Consider the following 6,636-nt stretch of genomic DNA (forward strand, 5'->3'; position numbering starts at 1 on the left):
GTAGCATGCACCTATAGCCCTAGCCACTTCGGAGGCTGAGGCAGAAGAATCACGTGTGCCCAGAAATTCAAGGTTATAGTGAGCTGTGATCACACCACTGCACTCCAGCCTGGGCGACACAGCAAACCCATCTCAAAAATAAATAAAGGGAAACTTGCTGAAAGGGAATGGTTCACAGTAGCAGTCCCTGTGTAGTGAAGAATCCTCAACCTTGAGAACCACAGGCACACGTAAAGGCCATAATGGAGAAAATTTCCTTTAACACTTACAACCTTGGAAATCCCACCATAAAGAGTGATCCATGGCCAGGTGTTATTAGTCAAACTTTTTCTCTTTTAGAGAAAAACGCTGGTTTTGAACTTATTTTCCTTTATTTTCATAATACAGCAAACACAGACTGATCTACCTCGTTCAGGTTTATTCATGCTTGTCTTCACACTGTGACTAAAGTGATTATAGTTAAGGGTCTGCCTTGTCATTGTATATGTTTTTTAAAAAATAGTATCACAAAAGTAAAATAAATTATAACCTAAATGCATGAATGCAGCAAAATAGTCTTCTTTCCTTTCTGGAAAAAAGAAATTTGAATTTTAAATGAACTCCAGGGTTAAAGCTTCTATAGCACTGGTCAGATGACAGAAAACAACATGCAAGTAGTAAGAATTTTCTCTGGCCCATCTCCACAAGTCAGTACCACCACCACTACTTTGAAATAATGCTAACCTGCTTTTAAAAACGCCAGGGAATTTAATCAAAATTACTACCACCACCACCATCCCTGATCCTTCCCCCACAAAAATGTGTCCTAAGAAATAAAGTATACTGGCTGGGCCAGGTGGCTCACACCTGTAATCCTAGCACTCTGGGAGGCCGAGGCGGGCGGATTGCTCAAGGTCAGGAGTTCAAAACTAGCCTGAGCGAGACCCCGTCTCTACCATAAAAATAGAAAGAAATTAATTGGCCAACTAATATATATAATATAAAAATCAGCCGGGCATGGTGGCTCATGCCTATAGTCCCAGCTACTCAGGAGGCTGAGGCAGGAGGATCGCTTGAGCCCAGGAGTTTGAGGTTGCTGTGAGCTAGGCTGACACCACGGCAATCACTCTAGCCTGGGCAAGAAAGCGAGACTCTGTCTCAAAAAAATAAAAAAAAAGAAAAAAGAAATAAAGTATACTGACCTAGGGTTCCTTCAACTTAATTTCTTATTACATGTGCCAAACTCAAGTTCCTTTACAGAAGATAAAACAAACTGCTGAGAGAATAGTTCATTCAAATTGTATTCAGAAGATAGTAAAAAGAAGCTAATCTAATCTCTTTTAATTATCTGTCTCTTGGGTAGCTAAATTCAAGGGCCATGAAAAGACACCCAAATCAGGTCCACTTTGGACATGCAACTGCAAAACTATCCATTCCCACGGGTGACTCAGAGGTATTGGGGTGTGACAGGGACCCTACAGAGCTGCTGAACACCTCTCCCAAATAGATCCCACAGAGCTTCTTCCTGATAGAGAATGAACTAAACACTTCAGCTCTAGGGATTTAAAAAATAATAAGCAGCAGTTGACCAGAAAAAAAACAAAAACTCTTAAAGAGGTATTAATGTACAGGGTTGAGCAAGCTACTTCTCTTGAAGGTGAAATTTAATAAAGCATTCTCAGGGGTGTGTCAGCCCTCACTGTGGTACCCAGGGTGCTGCTCTCTCCTCTCTAGTCCCATCTACCCTCCCTCCCATCCTTTACAGGGGCATTACCCTACTTTCAAACTAATAATAATTCTTTTCTTCTGTGCTGCAAATGTTCAACCACTGTGGTTAAATACCGCGTATAAAATAAACAGGGTCAAAAAAGCCAGTTGCCAGAAGAGAGTCATGTTTAAATTAGCATTAGCCAACAAGCTCTTTCCTAAACACAGAGAGACAGAGAGAGAGAGAGAGTGTTTTCTTGGTCAACTCCGTGTCTGCAGAGTGATTTTAACCCACATATTCAAAAGGCTCCAAAAGGTCCAGATATAACCCAGTAGCATCATTAATATTTACTAAATTAAAAGTCTCAGAAACACAAAAGAGCACTATCCATTTGGAGAGAATAGGGAGGAAGAAACCATGTTAGTCTCTTCTACAGCCTTTATATAATCTGAATATAGTCTGGACAAACTGGCCTAAAACTTAGCAGCCAAGAGTTACCATGGAATGTAACAGAATAAGAGCCCAGCCACTCCTCAATCATTGCATCCAGTATCTTCCTGCATCTTGGATTTAAATAATATTTTCTCCTCCCCTTCCCCGCCTCCCCCATGTAGCACAACTCCTTAAAATAACACCTAAGGTCCTCCATAATTTGCCACCTTGTAACTTTCCAGCCTTCATCAACCATGACTCTGACTACTACACCTCCATCTTCACTCTCCCACCATTCATCTTTTGAGAGAGACATCATTTTTCAAGCCCTGTGAAGTCTTCCCCAGAGTTACAAAAGTTCTCCATTCCCTGGCATGCCAAGGATCTTGGACTCTACATCTACCACCCAGTTATGCAATATAACATAAATATATACATATATATTCAAAATATATACCAGGCATCCTCAAACTATGGCCTGCAGGCTACATGCAGGTGTTTTTGCCCGTTTGTTTTTTTACTTCAAAATAAGATATGTGCAGTGTGCATAGAAATTTGTTCATAGTTTTTTAAACTATAGTCCGGCCCTCCAACGGCCTGAGAGACAGTGAACTGGCCCCCTGTTTAAAAAGTTTGAGGACCCCTGATATATAATAATGTTAGCTGCGTCTTTGCCTCCTGCATTGTAGCTCTTGCTAGAGTTTCCTTGTATCTGTCATATGAAAAGAATTCAATATTATTTGTGAAATTAAAATTTCCTTCTTTTCTCCCAACTTTCTAAGACATCCATAATAGTTTTCCATATTTGTATAACAACACTACAGGGACTTTTGGCATAACAAGATACATAAAAATAAGAATCTACACAATAGTATGATGCTGACTTAACAAGACCAGAGCACTTTTCAGACACTAAACCAAGAGCTTATGTTTGAGTTTTTATTACATCACACCTCACTTATAAATAAATGATGTTCCTCAAGGGTGTGGGCATATTGATAGCAAAAAAGTAAAATAAAATAAAATAACATTAAAGACAGGCCACACGTCAAGCACAGACATAAAAATATTGACTTCACACTGAATTCCAAAAGTGTTGCTATTTGTTTAATACTCGGAGCTTCCCAATGAAAATGATACAGTGTATTCTGCCCAGATTGCAACTTTCCTTACTAAGCATTTGTAGTGATTCTTGACCCTAAATATCAGTAACTTCAGATGGAATGCTATCGTGTCTCAGAAAGTCTTAGCAAGTGAGATTTTTACTTTCTGTGAATGTTCCAGTAGGTCAGTACAGCACAGATTCAGCAAAACCTTGCAACGTCTAAGGTATAATTTGAAAAGGAAAAAAAAAAAATCAAATTACTTTTTGGAAAATATTAGCTTTGAACAAGAATAGAAGTTTTGAAAGAGCTGCCACTTACATTCCCACCTCTGTTATTTTTTCCCATCACTCCCAGGGATACTGAAATCCATGCTGAGTGACCACAGCACAGGGCTACAGCTGTTGCCCTGAGAGACAGTGATGCACATGAGAAGTCCATCAAACTCCAAGGACCACCTTGACTTCGCCTTAGCTAAGCAGGGTCGCAAGCTTTAAATAAGGGTAACGAGATTGATGAGGGCAGGGGGAGTATTACTGATTGCCTTGAGAAGGAGTAAATAAAAAATGGGAAAAAAAAATCAACTCCCAACTATAGATTCTCTTCCCCTCCAGGCAACCCCTATGGCTGAGTTTTTTCCCATCTTCTTGGCCCTCCTGCCCTTCCACTTCCCTTTACTCCGGACCTCCTGGGCTAACATGGGATTACCACTCACCGGTTTCTAGTTATTTGGGGAGCTGGAAGGAACAGCAAAGATTCGTCAGACACCTTCCATTTTCCAGATGAAGAGACAGAGCTGACCTGACTGGCTAAGGCCGCACCGCTAGGGGACGTGGTGCGCGTGGGGGCTCGGATTGTGACAACCCAGGTTCCGCCTGCTCCTCAGCCGGTACTGTACTGCCTCCCTCTGCCTCCTCCTCTTGCTACTTGGCGTCTTTATCCTCAAATTAAATGGCATCAAGAAAAATGCAGCTTTAATATACTTAAAACGCTGATCATTATTCGTAGTTTTGCATTTGGGGCAATTACGCTCACTCCTGCCGGGACTTGGAGAATCAAGGGTAGAAATAAGGAGGTGGCATTACGTCTGTGTGTGCGTGTGTTTTAATGCAATGTGTTTGGATCAAACAGCCAGAACGCTACCCTTTTTCCTGGGGACTCACTCTTTCACCTGAGAAGGGAAGAACTTCTTACAAGAATTTGGAATTTTCCGAGTACAGAGTCTGCCTTTAACCAGAACGGCAGACTTTAAACCTCAGATCTCTGGCTTCACAGTTACTCTTACGCTTAGCCAGTGACACTTATGCAAATAGGTGAAAAGGAGACTGTTAGAGCCCGAAGGGATAGAGGACTCTGCTCTAATAACTAGTTACGTTTTCGATATTTACGTTTACAAACATGTATCTATTCAAATGTGAAACAACGCACTCATAGTGAAACAAGACGGCACCCGCATTTATGATAAATTCCATGGATTTCAACAAAAAGTAAAATAAAGAGCCGCAGCAGCGGAGAGCAACAATCCCAGGCCCCAGACAGGAGGCAGCAGCAAGTCCTGAATGCCTACACTCTTAACATATCAAAGGCCAAATGGCAGCAAAGAAAAACAAGATTAAACTTTAAATCCATTCACCACAAACGAGTCCTACACAAACCGAAGGAGCCTGTTGATTTCAAAACCATCCACTCAAAACCGGGTCCCTCCCTTGCCTTAAACTCCCCAGTTACTTGCTAAGCATGTTCGTTAGGCGGCTGGACAGAAACTTAGGAGAAAAGCCCTCAGCCGGGGAGGGACGACCGAGTCGATTGTGGGAAGCCGGGGGTGCGGGAGTCCGCGCCCGCAGCAGCTCCGCGCTAAGCGGTGCGGGGACCTGCCCCAGCCGTCCACGCCCACCCGAACGCGGCTCTGGGGGAACCTCGAGGGCCCCTCGCAGGCCTTCCCGGGCCCCCACCCCGACCCAGGTAACCGGAGGCCACCTACGTGTCACTTGGGCGGGTCTCGGCCGCAGACACTGCGCACAGCGCGGGCCCCAGGGCGCACTGACCTGGCCGAGGGACAGGAGAGCCGACGGCCCGGGCGGCTGCGGCCACTTCCCTCCCGGGGCTCGATCAACTGGTTGGTAAAGGAGGCCCGGAGAGCCTCGCCTCCCGCAGGCCGGCCGGCGTGTCCGCACACCCACCCGGCACGGGCGAGCGCGCGCACTCACACTCTCACTCGCGCACGCACAGCCACAAAGCCCGTCCGCGGCGGGACAGGGGAGCCCCGCGCGCCGTTCGGCGGCTGAGCGGTCGCCGCGGCCACTGGCTCCGCGCCCAGGGGGCGCCGTCCCCCGCCCCGCGCCGAGCCCTCCTCTTTACCTGCGCTCGCCGCCGCCGCGCGTCCCGCTCCCGCCGCCCCCGGGCTGGCTTCAGGCCTCGCGGCCAGTCCCGGCGGCCCCCGCCCCGCCGCCAGCCGAGCCCGGCCCTCCGCCCGCCCCTCGGCAGTCGCCCAGAGCGGGGCCGCCCCCAGCGCCCACCCCGCTGGGGGCCGCGATGGGCTCTGCAGCGCCGGGCCCGGGCCGCCCGAGATCCGGGCAGCGCTCCGCACCGGGACGCGGGAGTCGCAAGCCCGGGAGTGTCAGCCGCCGCTCGGCCCCTACGGCCCGGGATTTGGCGCGCTGGCAGGGGCGGCGGAGGAGGGGGCGCCGGGGGAGGGCCGAAGGAGCAGCGCCGACGCCAGCCTCCTTTCTTCCTCCGCCTCCTTTCTTTTCTGCTAGTTCCACGTAGCAACTCCCGCACCCTGGACTCCCTCCCCCCATCTCGTCCCCTTACCTGGTGTGACGACTCCTCCCCGCGCCCCTGTCCCTCCTCCCCCATTCATCTGTGAACTTCCCGCCGGGGCGGGGGTCACCTAAGCCTCCCATTCATTATCTTACCAACCTCCCCCGCCCCAGACGCGACACACCCGCGGCGGGAGACCCGCGGCCGCCGGCTCGGGATCCCACCCCACCCCCTCCTGCGCTCACCCCAGAGCCGGACAGCTTACGGGACTCCGGTGGGCTCCCCTGCACATTGCATTTTCATTTTGTCGCTCTCCTCTTTCCACTTGGAAAGCTCTGGAAAACATCGCGGAGCCCACAAATCCCCTGAAGTATGGCCTGCCTTAAACTTTCCTGAGGGCGCAAAGTTGCTCTCAGCGCCGCCCCTAACTGGAGGCTGCAAAGGACGGAGAGTTGACTTTGCTGCTAGAAAGGTGTGTCAGTTTCTCTCTGCTTTTTCCATTGACTGGGTCTGCAGCCCAGAGCGAGTGTGGCTCTGCTCCCCTAGTTCTCCATAGCCATGATTTTAAGTGGCTCTTCCGCTTTCCCAGTGTAAACTTTGCAAGAGCAAACTATCAATTTTAGTAGGAGTAATTAAGGGCGGGGACTGTGCACC

The 6,636-nt window shown here is 48.4% G+C and overlaps 1 protein-coding gene across 5 annotated transcripts in view; it reads right to left on the bottom strand.

The window, feature by feature from the left end:
- Positions 1 to 6,407, bottom strand: part of LPAR1 (lysophosphatidic acid receptor 1) — a 140,837-nt gene extending 134,430 nt beyond the window's left edge. For 2 of the 5 annotated variants that reach the window (XM_012736725.2, XM_076008916.1), the window contains exon 1: positions 5,268 to 5,519. The gene's annotated coding sequence lies outside the window, so the exon portion shown is untranslated. Of the gene's footprint in view, positions 1 to 5,203; positions 5,520 to 5,580; positions 5,863 to 6,227 lie in introns of those variants that run through there. The other 3 variants (XM_012736724.2, XM_012736721.3, XM_012736723.2) reach the window with 3 other exon arrangements.
- Positions 6,408 to 6,636: the final 229 nt, after the last annotated feature.

This window comes from Microcebus murinus, chromosome 12 (genome assembly GCF_040939455.1).
Source record: "Microcebus murinus isolate Inina chromosome 12, M.murinus_Inina_mat1.0, whole genome shotgun sequence".
In the NCBI taxonomy this organism is placed as follows: Eukaryota; Metazoa; Chordata; class Mammalia; order Primates; family Cheirogaleidae; genus Microcebus; species Microcebus murinus.